Source organism: Peromyscus eremicus, unplaced genomic scaffold (genome assembly GCF_949786415.1).
Source record: "Peromyscus eremicus unplaced genomic scaffold, PerEre_H2_v1 PerEre#2#unplaced_38, whole genome shotgun sequence".
Classification (NCBI taxonomy): Eukaryota; Metazoa; Chordata; class Mammalia; order Rodentia; family Cricetidae; genus Peromyscus; species Peromyscus eremicus.
In genome coordinates, this window is record NW_026734294.1 from 1,860,936 (window position 1) to 1,880,309 (window position 19,374).

General features: G+C 41.5%; 1 long non-coding RNA gene across 1 annotated transcript; it reads right to left on the bottom strand.

Moving 5' to 3' along the window:
* Positions 1-1,217: 1,217 nt before the first annotated feature.
* Positions 1,218-10,283, bottom strand: LOC131901174 (uncharacterized). Its single transcript, XR_009376424.1, has 3 exons — positions 10,180-10,283; positions 2,353-2,423; positions 1,218-1,242 (listed from the first exon to the last, which is right to left on the bottom strand). It is a non-coding gene; the product is annotated as an uncharacterized LOC131901174 (long non-coding RNA).
* Between the last annotated feature and the right edge of the window lie 9,091 nt (positions 10,284-19,374).

A 19,374-nucleotide genomic window follows, 5' to 3' on the forward strand; every position in this document is an offset into this window, starting at 1 on the left:
TAGGGAAGAGAGGTTCAGAAGCCTTTCTCACCCCTAACTAAGAAGCTATTTGTAATTTATGGCTTCTGTGTGAGGGAGGGAGAGTTTAATTAAAGGTGTTGTCCCTGCAAGGTGAACCCAGTTTCAGTGGATGCCCCTACATGTTTGAGTATGTTTAGCACAAAATGAACTAGCAAGTTATTTTTAAGGATAAAATTTGGGAAAATGTAAAAAGGGAGAGGATCTATAAACAGTAAGAGTCATGAGGGATGAATAAGATGAAATACAGTGCACAAACATCTCAAAATTAATAAAATTATATTAATAATTAAAAAAACAAAATTTAAATGTATTGCTGGAATAATGATGCAGCACAGATAATTAAACGAATGATGACTGGAAATCTTAGCGCATACTGTCCTTAAATTTTGTGACTCTTTGTGCCCATGCCAATGTTGTCTAATCTGTTAATGCTTTTCTCCAGAACTTACAGGAATACGTCAGATCTAAGAGAAATCCATTTTGAACTATTCATCCCACTGTCCCATGTCCTTTATTTAATTTTGGGACTCTGTCATCTTAAAAGAAGCACTATGATTCTCTACCTTTCAAAGCAGTGACTGTCTGCTGCATGCTGAATGACACTTCGTAGGACTTCTAACCACTACAGCAGTCATTGCAGTGTTTGGGATCCCTATCGATTTGCCTTATAGCAGGCAGATGTAAGAAGGCAGGCCTCTCCAAGGGGATTATTGTGCTCTTGATGAGGTGAGAAGTGGCTCTTAAGATGCACAGCTAAGGACCCTCATCACTACCTCTTGAGTTCTGATTTATTCGTCTATAAAGGAACGCAAGCATGTAACCCAACCATGCATGGCTGTGGTCAAGTTTGAATACATTTTTGTAGATAAACTGTATTCTGATTTTTCAATTTACAAACTCATAATTAGAAATTGGGTTGGGTAGCTGGAATATTTTCTTTGGAAAAAAATTTAGACACAACTTGGTGAACAAATCCTTCAAATAACTAAAGGAATCACAGTTGAACATGACAACCATAGACATCTGGTCATGATTTGTTACTTGGGATGTCATTTCCTTAAAAAAAATATAAAAACATATAATTCTCATTATCAGTTAGGGGCTTATATCACAGTGGTGTATCATATAAAAGACAACTAGTATTTACACAGTTCTCATCTAAATTGTGTCTTAGAGAGTGATTCTACAGTACATACCACGTCTGCATTTATTAAATAGCACCTGTAATTGAAAGGAAAGAAAATATTTAACATTAGATCATGTTGAATAATATTTGTAAAGATCTTTGATCCTTCCGTAGTTGACATAATGAGGATATAAAAGTGTAGTGAAGTGGAGACTATATTAATTGACTCCTTATTTGATGATGTAACAGAAGATCTGGGACTCTATACTTTGTGCTAAAGACTAGTATCTTTTACAATTTTTTCTGATTCAAGGGCTGATCAGGATAACCTGTCTGGCCTCTACTGAATGTTCCTTAACTTACATCACATAACGTCTGTGAAAACTTGTATTTTTATTTATTTTTTCATCTTTCAATGTTGTTGTTCTTTTTTTTTGTTCACAGTTTTTTTCAGTTTACATACCAACCACAGTTCACCCTTCCATCCCTCCTTCCACTCCCCTTCTCCTTTCTTTCCCCGACTCCCTCCACTCCTACCCTACCTCTCATCCACTCCTCCAAAAGGGTAAGGCCTTCCATGGGGAGTCAACAAAGCCTGGTACATTCAGTTGAGTCAGGACCAACACCCCCCCACACACCCTGCATCAAAGCTGAGCAAGGCATCCCACCATACAGACTGGGTTCCAAAAAGCCAACTCATGAAAACTTTTATTTTTCACTAAGATATTCTTTGTTTCTAGGGACTATGGTAGAAATAATTTGAGCATATGACCCAAAGTTTGATGTGTCTGGAGCTTAGTGTGCCCAACAACATGAGGATCTTTAAAAACATGATGTACTGGGCTGGAAATATGACTCAGATGTTAGGAGAACTGGCTGTTCTTTCAGAGGACCTGGGTTCAATTCCCAGTACCACTTGGCAGCTCACACCTGTCTGTAACTCCAGTTCCACGGCTTGTGATACCCTCATACAGACATACATGCTCATATTGGGATTTGATTTTCAGCACCTACATGGTGATTCTGCCCTTCTTGGCACCAAGTACACACGTGATACAAATATACACATGCAGGCAAAATACACTTTAAAAACAACACCACATGATGTACCTGATCAGTTTCTTAATTAAATTTGATACCCATTGAAACATAAGGGGACCACTGAGGTAACCTTTCTACCTCAGAGAAAGAAAAGGCCCTTTTACCTCGACCATGCTCATTGACAACTTTTGCTGGTTTACTGGTGAAACTGTATTGTCAGGAGGTTCATGGGACACTAGGGGGACAGAAAGTGACTGTCAGTTCACGGGACTGCTTACTATTTACACTAGACTTTACCTACTGAGATTCAAGTGCCTTTCTAGGCATATTGTCCCCAAGAAGGTTTCTGTTCAGTTCTCTCCCAGTGACTTTGTTAGTCTCATGAGTTTTGTGAGGGAGGGACATATAATGAATACAAAAAGGCCCAGGACACTAAGAGCTGAGGCTGGGGACATGCTTGGGGGTTAGGCCACATTGCATGGGCAATGTGTTCTGGTATGTAGCATCAATAATAAAGTAACAGGTATAAGGGATCACATAGGCCTCCATGGCTTGCCAGACCTATTGTCTTGAGTCAACATGACAATTATGAAAGAGGAGAAGTGGTTGGAGAAGGATAGGGGCAAGAGGAATAATGGAGATTGAAAGGTGGGGGCTAGAAGTGGAATCCCATGTCTCTGGCACACATGGCTCAGAAGCAGGAGTCTGAATTTACAATCAATAAACACTGTGCATTAACCCTACAGAGCTAGTCTATGATTATACCAGACCACTTGTACAGTGAGAAAATCCAGGAGAAGCAGACATGTTTCTGATGAGCCTTGACTGTGAACCTACTCAAGTAGCTATAATAAAGGCACTTTGAGGAAAATGATTTCTTAGATTATAAGCTCATGTTGCAGAAAAGATGTGACAGGCCGGATCGTGCCAAGAGTGAGAGACTCAAGTACTGAAAACACAGAGAACAGACATAGCCTATGGCCAGATGGGTACCAAGAGATAGCCAATCTCCATAAATCCATTTTATTATCCTGAGGAACACGGGAAGTCTTTTAGGAGAACTCTCAAACCCAGCCTCTGCCTTGGAGGATGAATCAAGAATGCTTTGGCACTAAGGACAGACCAGAGTGCAGACACTTTCTCATCCATTAAGTCAAAGTATCCAAGATAAACATCAGGCTTTAACCTTCCTTGACTCAAACATCTGACATGCATGCCAATAAAAGGAACACAGAATAAAAAAAACAAAAGCCATACATTATATCCTTAATTGTCAGAGACATTGCTAGTGCTGCAATGAAGCCAGACTAGAGAACCCTACTAGCTATCTAGAGGTTTACCCTGCGGATGTCCTTTAAAGAGAGACAAATTGTCATGAAATGAAAAAAGAGGTACTACTACAAATGTCACAAGGGAACCAGGGACAGAAACTGCATCACAAGAACCACTTTGTAGGCCCTTTATTTATATGTACATTTGAATGGAAAGGAGAAGGTTGTCCATACCAGAGAGATTGGCTTTACCATAGGTTAAAACCCTAAAATGAATCTAGCAGTCACTTTAACATCAGTAGTCAACTTCATAGAGTCCAGATCCCAGAGGATGCCTGTATGGAATTATCTTGACAAGGTTAACAGAGGTAGCAAATGGTTCAGCTGTTAGTGCATTATTCCTGGGACTGAGATCCATGACTGTAGAAGGAGAAGGTGAGCTGAGCATAAAGAAACACTCCTTTTCTTTATTTCTGTTGTACTGGACCTCTGCCTCAGACTCCTGTATCTATGGCTGCTCAGCAAATATGCACACCATACTCATGGTGTCATGGGAAGACTAGCACTCCTTCTTTGGCATGTTTGGGTCATAGTATTTCATCACACAAACAGAGAAAGTACCTTATGCACAAATTCCATGGAGAGCTACTAAGCACAGTGACAGGCTTGGACACTTGGTAGTGATAAATGCTGATGAGCACTAAGTGTTGAAAGACTGCCTTCAAATGACAGAGATGAACGCAAGAATATTATACCTGACAAGACTACCATGATGCCTTTGAAAAGGAAGAACACAGAAACCTCCTTCCATGACCTTGTCTCTGTTCTTTCCCATAAGCACACTACTCCAGGGACCGAATGCCCTTTGGTCAGACCAGAAATGCTGTCATCTGTATGAAATTTTGTGCTAACTCTTGACAGTTTTGACAAAAACCATGTCAATCTTGAGCTTGTTTACATTCAGTTCATCACATTGCAGGTGTCTGGGAGAAAGTAACAGAGAGATTGCCTACACCAGGTAAAGGTACAGTGACAGAGACAAGATTGAGCTCACCTTTCCTCTGTTTCCTGTTACTCAATGTTTGCAAAAGGTGAATTTACATTTTATTCTTAAATCATGTGGTTGAATTTCAACTGAGGAACTATACAAGTCAACATTATCTACATAGGAAACTAATGCTAAGGTCATCATCTTTCCCTCCTATCATACAATAATGATTTACAACTACCGTATGTCACCCAATGAGATTAATGCATTTCAACAGTACCTTCTGTTTCACTCGGTGTCATATGTGCAGAAGTGCCACGCTGGACTTGAGGTACTTCAACATGTGTTGGAAAAACTGTGCCTCTCCAAAAGAATATCCTTTTAATTTTGGAAACTAGAATGCATTAACAGCAGAGACAGTTATGTCAGTTTCATGGCAGAATATAGAGGAAACCAGTCTGTTTTAGTACACTCCATGTCATGCCCTTTCTCCAGGCACCGTCATCAGAGTCACGGTGGTGTTTCAGGAGGATCACTGAGTGCACTGCACACTCCTGCATGCACTGCATTGGTGGTGTAGGCAAGTCCTAAATTCATGGCAGTGTGACAGTGTTGTGTTTCCCTGCTGAACACATGTACCTAATGAGTGCTCACCTTCAAATCATGGGGACTGACCAACCCTGAGAGGAAAAACACATGGAGCAGAGTGTACCCAACCAATACATTTAAAGATGTATTCCCACTGGATATGGAGTGCACTACTTTCATAACAGTTCTCTGTAGGCAGAGGAGGTGAAGCTCTGTGAGTTCTAGGCCAGTATGGTACATAAGTAGGTAGTTCCAGTATAGAAAAGGACAAACTGTGAGTCCCTGTACCCCGCCCCCAAAAGCAATGTATTCTCAGAGAATGAGTTAGTACACATCAACCTCCAGTTGGTGATTGCAGTTCTCAGTGCACATTGTCCTTAAATTGTGTTCCTCTTTGGGCCCATGCTTCTGTTGTCTAATTTGTTCATGCTTCTCTCCAGATCCAAAACCCATTTTAGAAATATCCATCCCACTGTCCCATGTCCTTTATTTAATTTTGGGACTCTGTCATCTTAAAAGAAGCTCTGTGCTTCTCTACCTTTCAAAGCAGTGACTGTCTGCTGCATGCTGAATGACACTTCCTAGGACTTCTAACCACTACAGCAGTCATTGCAGTGTTTGGGATCCCTATCAATTTGCCTTACTGCAGGCAGATGTAAAAAGGCAGACCTCTCCAAGGGGATTATTGTGCCCTTGATGAGGTAAGAAGTGGCTCTTAAGATGCACAGCTAAGGACCCTCATCACTACCTCTTGAGTTCTGGTTAACTCATTTATGAAGGAACACAAGCATGTAATTGACCCTGCATATCTGAGATGAGGTTTGAACACATTTTTGTAGTTTACCTGTATTCTGATTTTCAATTTACATATCTGTAACTGGAAATTGGGTTGTGAAAAAGCCATCCTACTTTTTGGGGAAAAACAGATTTAAACAAGAATTGAAGTACAATACCCTCAAATAACAAAGGATTACTGTTGAACACAAGAACCATAGACATATCCATGATTACTTACTTGGTGTGGCCCTTGCCTTTAAAAGAAACTAAGAAAAAAATCTAACACAACAATTCTCATATCGTTCGGTATCTCACATCACAGTGGTGTATCACACAAAATACAACCAATGTTTTCACAATTCCCACCTAAGGTGTGTCTTAGGAAAGTGATCCCATAATACATACCACATCTGTGTTTCTTAGACGCCACCTGCAATCAATAGGAAAGAAAATATTTAATGCCATGATCATGCTGAGTAATGTCTAAAAAGCCTTTTCCCCCTTAACATCGAGTGATTGAAATCAGGACAGTGAAGAACAGTAACAAAGAGACTATATTAATGGGTACATTATTTGATGATGTCACAGAGATCTGGGACTCTGTCCTTTGTGATACAAACTAGTAGTGGGCATACTTTTTCTTATTCAATGGAAGATCAAGTAAACCTATCTGGCCTAGAGAGGGTTGCAAAACCTATATCACATACCATCTATAAAAACTTTTATGTTTCACTAAGGTATTTTCTGTTTCTAGACTATGGTTTACAAAGAACTAGGTACTAGTGTGTCCAGCTTGAGCATGTTCAGAGGATCTTTCAACCATGAGGACTGGTGTAAACTAGAGGCACTCACCTTGATGGGATCACTCATAAAGCAGGACACAAAGTTGTTCCACATTGTGATGTGTGCTGTCTTGATCAAGACCAAGTTGGTACAGTTCCATTCCCTTCTCTTCCTAAATAAACTCTCTAATGTCCGTGATGACTCAGATCAGTTTAATGAATGAAATGTGATGCCCACTGAAACACAAGGGGACCACTGAGGTAACCTTTCTACCTAAGGCAAGGGGAGGCCTCTTACCTTCACCATCCTTGTTGGTGGGTTTTCTATGTTGTGTGGTGAAGTGGCACTGGTAAAAATTTCACGGTACACTAGGGGAAAGAAAGTGAGTCTCAGCTCACAGGACTTATTATTATTTGCAGGGCATTTTTGATTGATGTGGATAAAACGCATGGACTTAGTACATGGGATTAATTGTAATCAGACTTTTCTATTCCATCACCAACACCCAAATATTCAGCAGTTGTTTTTTAATTAATTTACTCAGAGGCTTAATATTATTTACAAATGCTTGGCTGGTAGCTTAGGCTTATTAGTAACTTGCTCTTTCACTTATATTAACCCATAATTCTTATCTATAGGCAGCCACGTGGCTTGGTACCTTTCTCCATACAGCATTCTCATCTTGCTTCCTCTGGGTCTCGCTTGGGACTCCTGACTTTGCCCTTCCTCTTTCCAGCATTCTTAGTTTGGTCACCCTGCCTGGCTACTGGCCAATTATCCTTTTATTAAATCAATTCAAGTGACAAATCTTTACAGTGTACAAGAAGATTCTTCCATCGCAACTAAATCTAATGGAAAATATGGTTGGGTTGTTGCTGGACTGTCTTCCAGGAGGACAAATTAAGGCCCCGTGCATGTCTGGAGAGAAATGAGGAACAGATATATTTTTCTTTCTAGGGAATCTGAATCTAAAGCAGTGTAAAAGAATAGTTATATCATGTAAAGATTAAATAAATGTTTCAAAAAATTTATTTTTACATTTATTATATTTGGGAGGCTCAACAGCTGGCAGTGCTCTAGCAGAAGTGAACCTTCTGTACCTGGTTCTCTCAGTCAAACATGTAGATTCCAGGTTTAAAGTATTGATCTCAGTCTTTACAACAAGTGCTTTTACTGCTATACACCAACCACTGAAAGCTAACCTTATGATAAAAATCACAGAGTTCAATCAGTCTCTGAGATGATTTAAGCATAGGATAACTGCTACTCTCATCAACCTCAGCTGGGCACCAGACTTTTACCTATGTACATGTAATAAAGGTCTGATCCATACCCTTTCTAGAGAGTCAACTGATTTTCCAGACATGTATTTCTGAAAAGGGTTCTTTTCTGTTCTCTCCACTGATCTTTTCAATCTCATGAGCTTTGTGAGACAATAAATGATTACAGAAAGACCTAGAACACCCAGGACAAGATGAGAAGAGTGTGGGAATTAATCCACATTGCCTGGAAAACGTTTTCCAGTGTACAAAATAACCAATAAAGTAACTGGAAAAGTGGACCACATAGGCCTCCAAGGTTTTCCAGACCAAGAAACATGCCAATAATGAAAGAGAAGTGGCTGGAGAGAAAGAGAGGTCAGCAAGATGTAACAAGAATGGAAATTGAAAGTTGAGGGGCTAGAAGTAGAATCCTGTCTCTCTGCCACACACAGGTCAGAAGAGGACAGTATGTATTGAACCACAGATATAGTGCACAATAGGAAGTTTTTTAAAAAAAAAAGCTGCAGAATGAGAGAATCCAAGAGAAGCAGACATAGTTCAGATGGGCCTGGGCTGTGAGTCTACTGAAGTAGAAAAAGTAAAGCCCCTTAGAGAAGAGAGACTCCTTAGAGCATCGGCTCATGTCCCCAGGAAAGAAGAGACAAGTGAGACCAGGCCAAGAGTGAGAGATTTGAGTACTGACAGCATAGGGGACAGACACCTCCTATAGGTGTCTGGAGAGCTGATCCCCTTGGGTCTATACCCTATATTATGAGGAACATGGGCAGTATTTTAGGGAAACTCACAAACTCAGTCTCTGCATATTGGAGGCTGAAGCAAGGATGCCTCTAAAAGCATGAAAGATCACCCAAAGGGCAGACCCTTTCTCATCCATTAAGTCAAAGGTTCCATGATAGATATCAGCCTGAAACCTCCCTTGACTGAAATCACCTAGCATGACACTTAAAGTCAAGGAACATAAACTGGTAAAAGCTAAAGACATATATGAGGTCTTTACTTGTCAGGACATTGCCAGTGTTGTAATGAGGCCGTACTAGAGAAGCCTGCTAGTTATTTAGCTGTCTAACCTTTGGTTTTCCTTTAAAGATGGCCTAAATGATCAACAGAAGACCAAGAAGCCACTACTACAAATGTCCCAGGGGAACCAGTGACAGGATCTGCTTATTCTGTATCACCAGGACCACTTGGTAAGAAATTTATATATACATTTGAATGCACAGGAGCAAGTTGTACCTCACCAGAGAGACTGGCTTTATCGTAGACTGAAACTCCAAACTGTTTGTGGGCATTGTGATGGCAAATATCAGTAGTCATGTGACAAGGTCAGGGCTCTGGTGATGCCTGCATGGCACTATCTTGACAAGGTTAACTGAGGTAGCAAATGGTTCAGCTGTTAGTGCATTATTCCTGGGATTGAGATCCATGACTGTAGAATGAGAAGGTGAGCTGAGCATAAAGAAACACTCCTTTTCTCTATTTCTGTTGCACTGGACCTCTGCCTCAGACTCCTGTATCTATGGCTGCTCAGCAAATATGCACACCATACTCATGGTGTCATGGGAAGACTAGCACTCCTTCTTTGGCATGTTTGGGTCATAGTATTTCATCACACAAACAGGGAAAGTAACTTATGCACAAATTCCATGGAGAGCTACTAAGCACAGTGACAGGCTTGGACACTTGGTAGTGATAAATGCTGATGAGCACTAAGTGTTGAAAGACTGCCTTCAAATGACAGAGATGAACGCAAGAATATTATACCTGACAAGACTACCATGATGCCTTTGAAAAGGAAGAACACAGAAACCTCCTTCCATGACCTTGTCTCTGTTCTTTCCCATAAGCACAGGGTGTGACACACTACTCCAGAGACCGAATCCCCTTTGGTCAGACCAGAAATGCTGTTATCTGTATGAAATTTTGTGCTAACTCTTGACAGTTTTGACAAAAACCATGTCAATCTTGAGCTTGTTTACATTCAGTTCATCACATTGCAGGTGTCTGGGAGAAAGTAACAGAGAGGTTGCCTCACCTATTCCTGCCTACACCAGGTAAAGGGACAGTGACAGAGACAAGATTGAGCTCACCTTTCCTCTGTTTCTTGTTACTCACTGTTTGCAAAAGGTGAATTTACATTTCATTCTTAAATCGTGTGGTTGAATTTCAACTGAGGAACTATACAAGTCAACATTATCTATATAGGAAACTAATGCTAAGGTCATCATCTTTCCCTCCTATCATACAATAATGATTTACAACTACCGTATGTCACCCAATGAGATTAATGCATTTCAACAGTACCTTCTGTTTCACTTTCTGATACATCTACAGAAGTGTCTGCCTGGACTTGCAGTATTTCAGCATTCTCAGGAGCAACCATGTGCTGTTGATGGTTATTTTCCAAGACATTGGAATCTGGAAATGATTTAACAGCAGAGACAGTACGTCAGTTTCATGGTAGAAAATAGAGGAAACGAGTCTGTTTCAGTTAACTCCATGTCATACCCATTCTCCAGGCATAGTCATCAGAGTCACGGTGGTGTTTCAGGAGGATCACTGAGTGCACTGCACACTCCTGCATGAATTGCATTGTTGGTTTAGGCAGGTCCTAAACTCATGTCAGTGTGATGTTGTTAAAAGAAGAGCAACATGACTGTGTTAAGTTTGCTTTTACCTGATAAACAGTGTCCATGTCTCTCTTGGAGTCCCATAAATATGGTAAACTTCATAAACTCCCTCCTTTCTGAGTAGTGTTTACTAGGATGCTATATACTGTGAAACTTCTCAGTGCAAAACATATGAATATACATATACATGTATATCCATCCAAATACACACACATGCATGCATACATGCATGTACACACACACACACACACACACACACACACAAAACTTGCCCTCAAATAAATGTACATATAATACCAAATTACTCTGTGGTATCTGTTATTGGCAGAACAGTTAGCTACAATTAAATGAATCCATGGTAGCATGAGATTGTTTTGGTTACTCATGCAACCAACAGTAGAGAATGTATTTATTTTCACTGTTTACCTTCACTGTTTACATGAGAAACTATAGAAGGGTCCTAGCTTAGCAGAAATATATGGTCTTCCTCCAATATTTTCAACCTGCCTAGTGCCTCTCAGTTAGTGATTCTCTGGTTAGTGGACCACATTGAGAGGTGAACAAGGCTTCCATATTTTGTAGAGATGCTCAGATTCAAAGTCACTCAGAGCCAAGTTGTCACATGATGGTTGGGATGAATAGGAACTTCCCTTCCACTAGACAGGCCTGGATATCCTCATCACGAATTGACAAGAACATTGGTAATATAATAAACAGTGCCTGTACACATCATTTTCTAGGTGACATCCTCATTGGCCATATGTACAGCCTTTATTAATTCTGGCTAAGATAGGGGTAATGACTACAGGAGCATCGAGAACGTACTATCCCTGTTCATGCCTTTCTTACCAAAGTCCTATCTTCTCTATATTGCAGTTTTCTTTTTCCAGAACAGATCTGTATTCTAGTCTAGCCTGAAATTTCTACAGTAAATAATGAACTTATGTCTCTCCTTCTTTCACCTCTCAAGGACAAGGACTAATAAGATTGAGACATCCTGGGCACATTTTGAGCAGAATTAGGAGTCAAACTCTGCATTTAATTAGCAAACTCCGTGGTTATGCTAATCATACACTGAGGCAACTGGGCCTCAAGCTCCAGCCCATATTAGCATACTAGCTTTTCTTAATACAAACTACCATATAACAAAGTACTGAAAGTGTAAACACACTGTGCATAAAATACTTTTGAAATGATGTTACTTAGCCATATGCCGTTCACTGCTGAATATATTGATATAGATATCTGAGTGGTCACACTGAAAACATGAGGACCAATCACCACTGAGAAGAAAACTCCTGGAGCATAATAGAGTACACCCATTTTTAAGTATATAGTCTCACTGAGTGTGGTAGTGAACTCCTTTTATAACAGTTCTCTGTAGGCACAGGCAGGCAGAACTGTGTGATATCCAAGTCAGAAGGGTATATATGTAGCTAGTTCCAGGAGAGCCATGGATACATAATGAGATCCTGTCTCAAAAAAAAAAGCAAAAAATGAAAAAAAACCCACTATATTGTCCAAAAAGTCAGACATCACAGATCAACATCCAGGTGGAGACTGGAGTTCTTAGTGGACACTGTGCCTAGATTGTGTTGCTTTTTGTGTCCATACTAATATTGTTAAACACCTTAAAGCTTTTCAGGTTTTACTGGAAGGAGCCAACCAAGTCTAGCACACACCCAGTTCACACACATCCATCCTGTATCAATGTAGTGGTAAGCATAGAATCTGTGATCTACTCCACAACATGGGCTGTTTTCTTCCATACTTGCTAATGTGTGCAGGCAGGGTATTAAATGCACTTGTTGCACTGCATATGTAAAGATTCTCATCACTTATTCTTGGCATTGGTTTATTCATCTGTTTAGGAAAACACAAATCAACCCACTACATATGGCTGTGTTGAGCTTTAAACACATTGTTATAGATAAATTATGAATACTACTTTTTCTCAAGAAATTTACAATTTTAATAGAAACCAGCTGACATTCATCCCCAAAGGCTCATTTCCAGTTACAATTTTTTTAAAATTTTATTTTTCTTTATTAAGAAATTTTCTACTCACTCCTCATGCTATCCACAGACCCCCACTCCTCCCTCCTCCCATCCCCAGCTCTCTTTCCCAAGCCACTCCACATCCACACATTCCCCAAATCAAGGTCTCCCATGGGGAGTCAGCAGAGCCCAGCTCACTGAGCCTAGGCAGGTCCAAGCCCCTTCCCACTGCACCAAGGCTGTGCAAGGTGTCACACCACAGGCCCCGGATTCCCAGAAGCCTGCCCATAGACCAGGGACAGATCCCGATCCCCCTGCCTGGGTGCCCCCCAAACAGTTCAAGCCAAACAACCGTCTTCCATGTCCAGAGGGCCTAGTCCAGTCCCATGGAGGCTTCACAGCCACCAGTCCACAGTTCATGGGCTTCCACTAAGTGTGGCCGGTCATCTCTGAACATCCTCCCATCATGATCTTGACGTCCCTTGCCTGCAGTATCTCTGCTTTCTGTCATCAATTGGATTCCCAGAACTTAGCCTGGTGCCTGGCCGTGGATCTCTGTATCTGCCTCCATCTCTCACTGGACAAAGGCTCTATGATGACAGCTAGGTTGTTTGCTAGGCTGGTCACCAGAGTAGACCGGTCCAGGCACCCTCTGGACCACTGCCAGCAGACCAAAGTGGGGTCAACTTGTAGATTCCTGAGAGCCTCCCCAGCCCTCTGCCTCTTCCTATTCCCATGATGTCCTCAACTATCATGGTATCTTCCTCCCTGCCCTCCCACATTGTCCCTGTCCAAGCTTGACCCTCCCATTTCCCTATGTTCTCCTCCCCCACTCCTAAAAAAATATTTTGTTTACTCAATCAACATAGATGGAGTAAACAAAATACAATTTAAAAAAAGTTTTTAAAAAAAGACTCCCAGAACAAGAATGGAGCCTGTGCTAGATCCTCCATGGTTGACTTATGGCCAGCTGACACAGTGGCTCAAGGCCTGAATTTTTTTTTTCACAACAGTTTTCCTGAAAATTGGGTTCAGTGACATGGACATCTGTCTAGATAAAAGAAGTTTAAACATAGCCTGGTGCACAAAATCCCAAACTAAAGAGGTCACAGCTAGATGTAGCAACTGTAGACACATGAGTATGGTTTCTTACTTGAGGTATCACTTTTTTTTTTAAATCGAACTCCCAACTGTCAATTGATGAATGTGATTTTGCTTACTGTGGTACACTAGACAAAAGACAACCAGTATTCACATAATTCACATCTAAAACATGTCTTCAGTGACTCCAGAATACATACCATGTCTGTGTATTCCAGGTTCTACCTGCAACATACAGTAAAGAAAACACTTTGAGACTCAGATTATGGTGAGTTCTGTTTGCACAACACTTTGGTTCACCTGTTTGCTGGGCATTATTACACCAAGGATTGCCAAGCCCTTGGGTGGAAGATTCTGGATTAGTATGTTATATGATACTGACAGAATATCTCAGGACATCTCCTTTGTGACAAACACTAGTCTGTTTTTCACTTTTGCTGACTAGAGGCCACATCAGGTATCCCTATGTGTTTAGCCTCCACTGATGATCAACTAAGGTATATCATGACATGACAGAGCAACTCCATATCTGATTACTATGATTTGTTTGTTTGAAACAAGAATTAACCTTTATTGAGCACTTACTATATGACAGGACAGATTAATATCTTTTAATATTTTAAGGCAATTAAGTAAATATTGTTATTGCTACTTTATTGAGGAAGGCAATGTAGACAGAAAGGGTAAGTTTGCCCAACGTCACAGAGCCAAGAACTCCCAGTTTTTCCAGACAGGAGGCTTGAAGCTCAGAGCTTAGGTTGTCATACCACCAGCTTCCTTTGTAGAGTCCCTCTTTGGCCCATGTGTTGGAATTCCTGGTCACTGGCCACTCCCTCCTCCCCCACTCCCCAGCTACATGACCGAGCATGCACTGCCAAAATGATTAGTCATTCCAAAGCTTTACGTCCTATGTAATCCATGTGCTGCATTAGGCAATCTATGCTTATGTGTGGCATAGCTACATATGCGCATGGGCAGGGGAATCCATAAAAAGCTAGTCACAGACTCCTTCCCCCTTCTCCCTTCCCCTCCCCCCATGTCTTCCATAGGCCTAGGCACATTCTCTCCTGTCCCTCCTTCCCTAATAAACTCTGATAGTGGGTTTTGTGGTGCCTCGAACCTTTCCTCACACAGTAACAGTGCCGCTTAATGAATGACATTGTGCGGCCACATAAAAACCAACACTGGTGAAAACCAACACCACGTGCTCTTTTGCTCCCCTCAACAACTGCCGCCTGGCTCTCCCGCACTGTGGTTTGCTTTGGAGGGTGTTAGTTCAAAAGCAGCCTCAGCTTCCTACCGGCCTCTTGGAGACTAAATTCCCTGCCTGATCCAGGGCATCCGATCAGAAAGGCCACACCTTGTTCTGATGCCTTGGGAGTCATTCTCTTCCAGGCACACAGTCCAGGATGCCAGCAGCATCTTAGGAAATACCTAGCATCTAGGAACTGGGCAAGGCAGAAGGAGAGCGAGGCCTTGGTTTTCTGACACAGCAGGGGCTGACATGGCAGGGCTGGGCAGAACAGCTAAAGAGGCAGCGCCACACCCATGCCAGCTGTGCACCTTGCGAGCAAACGCCCCCGGGCTCCACTTCTGACTTTCCAGGCAGAGAAACTCCAGCCACCCTATGACTCTGCGAGGCCTCCCTGCACGGGCCACCCTCTGTGCTTGAGCAGTCAGTAGCATGGGTGCTCCAGGATGGCCATGCCTGCGCAGATTGCCAAGCCCGCACACAGGCTTCCCATGGTTTTTCACAAGCTGGAAGTGCAGGGCGTCTCTGCGTGGGGTCTCTTTTCTCTCCAGGCGGCAGCTGAGGGGGGCCAGGTTAACTTGAGGGCTCCGTTTGCACATGGTGTTGGCAGGGGCTTCCAGAAAGAGAAATATTGTTGACCCCAAATGGCCCCATGGCTGGTGTGTTAGGCCAGGGGCAGGGTGTTGGAGGAGGATGTGAATTCTGACTGGAAAATGTCCCCCTCTCTTCAAGGAGGGCCCCAAACAGGCCCTGTCCGGCCTCCTCTTGAGGCCAAGATCTGAGGGAGGGTGTGTCCATGAGTTGGGTAGGACCCCCTTATGCGCACGCACTCACACACACGCACACACACTCACACACATGCACACATGCACGCACATGCACCCCAGTCGAGGCTGAGGGTTTAGTGGTCCCCGAGGATAATGTGCACTTCCACGTGTTTGTTTGAGTCAGGCATACTGGTCTACACCTGTAGCTCCTGCACTAGGGTGGTAGACACTCAGGAGACCAGTAGTTTGAGGCAAGTCTGGGTTGTAGGAGACCCAGTCCTACATGCCATAGTTTTAGGATATTTAAGGTAATCCGAATTGTAATAGCCCTTATAAGACCTCATAGGCTTAGGATGAGTTGGTGTTTCTGTGTTGAGAAAAAAAAATGGCCCCATCTCTCTTGTGATTTCTAGAGTGGTACAAAAATATCTAAGTTTCCTGTATTCTACTGATTATTATGATTACTATATTACTACTATGCCCTTTTATGAGGCACTCTAATAATGTACGTGCATCCCATGACTTAGAGTTCTGAGCACCTGGACACCCTATACTGGGGCATATGAAGCTTCCACAACATTGATCTTTGGGAAACAATCAAATTCAACCTAAACCTGAGGCTCTAGAAGTCATAAAAGGAGGGGACCCTTACGTGAACATTCAAGTCTACATGGATGATATGTCTATCAACTTCCAAGTGAAATTTACATACTTTTGTCAAAAGCAGAACACCATTCTCCCAAAGACATCCTGTCCCCTTGACTCAGAATCAATACCTGACATAAGCATGTGTGAATGTTCTATCCAATCACTAATCTGGTCTAATTCTGTTTCCCCCTCTTCCTAAATGAACCTTTGTATTCATGAGTTTTGTGGCATCCACTTTAAAACCAGCAGTGATGGGGAAGAATGATTGTCTGGATCCTGTTGACCATTCAAGTCCTTTAACACAGTTTTACATGAGAGTTGCTTCAAGGTTGATGCGTACTCTTAAAACTGGGTAGATATTCTGGGTACTTATGTGTCACTCTTTCAGGGTGTATAGCTCACAAGGTCTCTGCACTTCTAAGAGCCACATTTGTATTGCCATTAGACATCAATCAAAGATCTCCCCACTTGTAATTGTCTTTAGGCCAGGTGTGAAGGTGAGTGTCCCAACCCTAAGTATCTGTGAACTGATGAGAAGTACTGGTACTTCCTTATAATGACTAGGATGAAATGTGACACTAATGTAACAATACCTGTCCTGGGCTATGTCATAAAGTAGATAGTACCTAGGACTTCTACAGACTTGCAGATATCCTGAAATGTACTTAGATGATAGAACATCTTGTTTGGTGAATAAAGTAACATTTTAGAGACTCAGGATAGTGGGCAATATGTCTGGGTTCACATCTTGGCTCTTCTACCTAAGAGCATATTCTCTCTCTCTCTCTCTCTCTCTCTCTCTCTCTCTCTCTCTCTCTCTCTCTGTCTCTCTCTGTCTCTGTCTCTGTCTCTGTCTCTGTCTCTCTCTCTCTCTCTCTGTGTGTGTGTGTGTGTGTGTGTGTGTGTGTGTGTGTGTTTACTCCACCCTGGGAATTCACATAGTCAATAAAGAAGAACATGTGTCTATGCTGTTGCTGAGTCATTTAATGAATATAATCCAAGCAGTGTCAACACTTGGGAAGGTTATTTATTGTAAAATATCCTGCTATCCAAAGTCCTGAATTTTAAATTCCCAGGTCACTGTTCTTCAATGGCATATGACTGCTAGTCCTAAAGACCTACATTTCAAATTTACCAATCTCTATTGAAAAGAGGTGTAGATTTTTAAATTATTCCTATGTTGTCCTAAGTATACAATCAATCAAATGTCCATGCCTAAAAATAGCCAGCATTCTTCACTAGAGTATTCTAGCTGCTTTACCATGGTCAGTGTATACCTGTTTAATGAAATGAACCCCAGAATTCTTGATGGATTAACATTACATATTAAAATGTCTATTATTATAAGATCATTGAAAACATACAACCTTAATTAACAGTTCTTCACAAATATGAACATCACTACATTTAGGTTTTGAACAATTCATGAAGAGAGCTATAGCTCTGAAAGAGGTCTTCTATTCACAACCCTGGAGCAGTTCTGAGGAGCTAGCCTCCTCTGGACTGCATTACAAAGTATTTCATAGAGAATATAATATACATAATACATGATAAAAATAATTCTAACAACACAGAAGTTATAAATATTTAAAGATATTTTGAGAAACATTAACCAGTCTAATTGAAGAAGTATTCAATGGTTAGTAATGTCATACCTGGATTGTTACAGCAGTTCCCCATTTTACTCTAATTCCAAACAATTATCGCTGTATTTATAAACATTTACAATGAGCCAAACCTCAGAGTATACTGGCACTCTGCACTGAGGCACGAACATATCTAAGTACATGTCAGCAGCATGTCATAGAACGTTTATTGTGAACTCATCATACTGTGACATCCAACAGCTGCTATCTAGGCAAGTCAGCTCATCTAAGTCCAAGACTACAGTCTGGGTTATTTTAAATGACACTGTACTGTACTTCATGATGGCCAACTACAAAATAAATGTTTTCCTTACACACACACACACACACACACACACACACACACACACAAAACTTGCCCTCAAGGAAATGGATGCACTACTGAATTTCTCTGTGGTGTCTGTTAAATGGCAGAAGAGTGAGCAACATGAGTGAACTCAGGTAGCATGAGGTTTGTGTTGGTTACTCATGTAACTAACAGTAGAGAATGTATTTATTTTCACTGTTTACCTTCACTGTTTACATAAGAAGCTATAGAAGGGCCCTAGCTTAGCAGAAATATATGGTCTTCCTCCAATATTTTCAACCTGCCTAGTGCCTCTCAGTTAGTGATTCTCTGGTTAGAGGACCACACTGAGAGGTGACCAAGGCTTCCATATTTTCCAGAAATGCTCAGATTCAAAGTCATTCAAAGCCAAGTTGTCACATGATGGTTGGGATGAATAGGAACTTCCCTTCCACTAGCCAGGCCTGGATATGTCCTCATCACGAACTGACAAGAACAGTAGCCAGGTGCATTGGTAATATAATAAACAGTGCCTGTATACATCATTTTCTAGGTGACATCCTCATTGACCATCTGTACAACCTTTATTAATTCTGGCTAAGATAGGGGTAATGACTACAGGAGCTATGGTGATATTTGTACTGAAATGTGATTTTATTTGTATGTTAATAAATAAAGTTACCTGGGGGTCAGAGCTAATAGCAAGCCATAGCAGAAGCTGGGTGGTGGTGGCACACACCTTTAATCCTGATCACATGACAGGCAGATCTCTGTGTGTTCAAGGATACAACCAACATGGAGACACACACCTTTAATCTCAATACCAACCATAGAGACCTAGAGGTCTGTATAGACAGGCAGTGATGAGGAGGTCATGTGGTTGGGTTTACAACCAATAAGAAGGCAGAACAGAAAGTCAATAAAAAGACAGACACACAGGAAGTAGACCTCTTTCTGAGGGGAAGGACGGCAGCGGCAGGAAGATTAAGAAGGCGGTTTTAAGTCTCAGCTCTTAGCCACTGCTCTGACATCTTGGGTTTTTAACTCTGCATTTGGCTCTGTGTTTCTTATTTAATAAGACTGTTACATCTACAACAGTGTCTGTACACATCATTTTCTAGGTGAAATCCTCATTAACCATCTGTACAGCCTTTATTAATTCTGGCTAAGA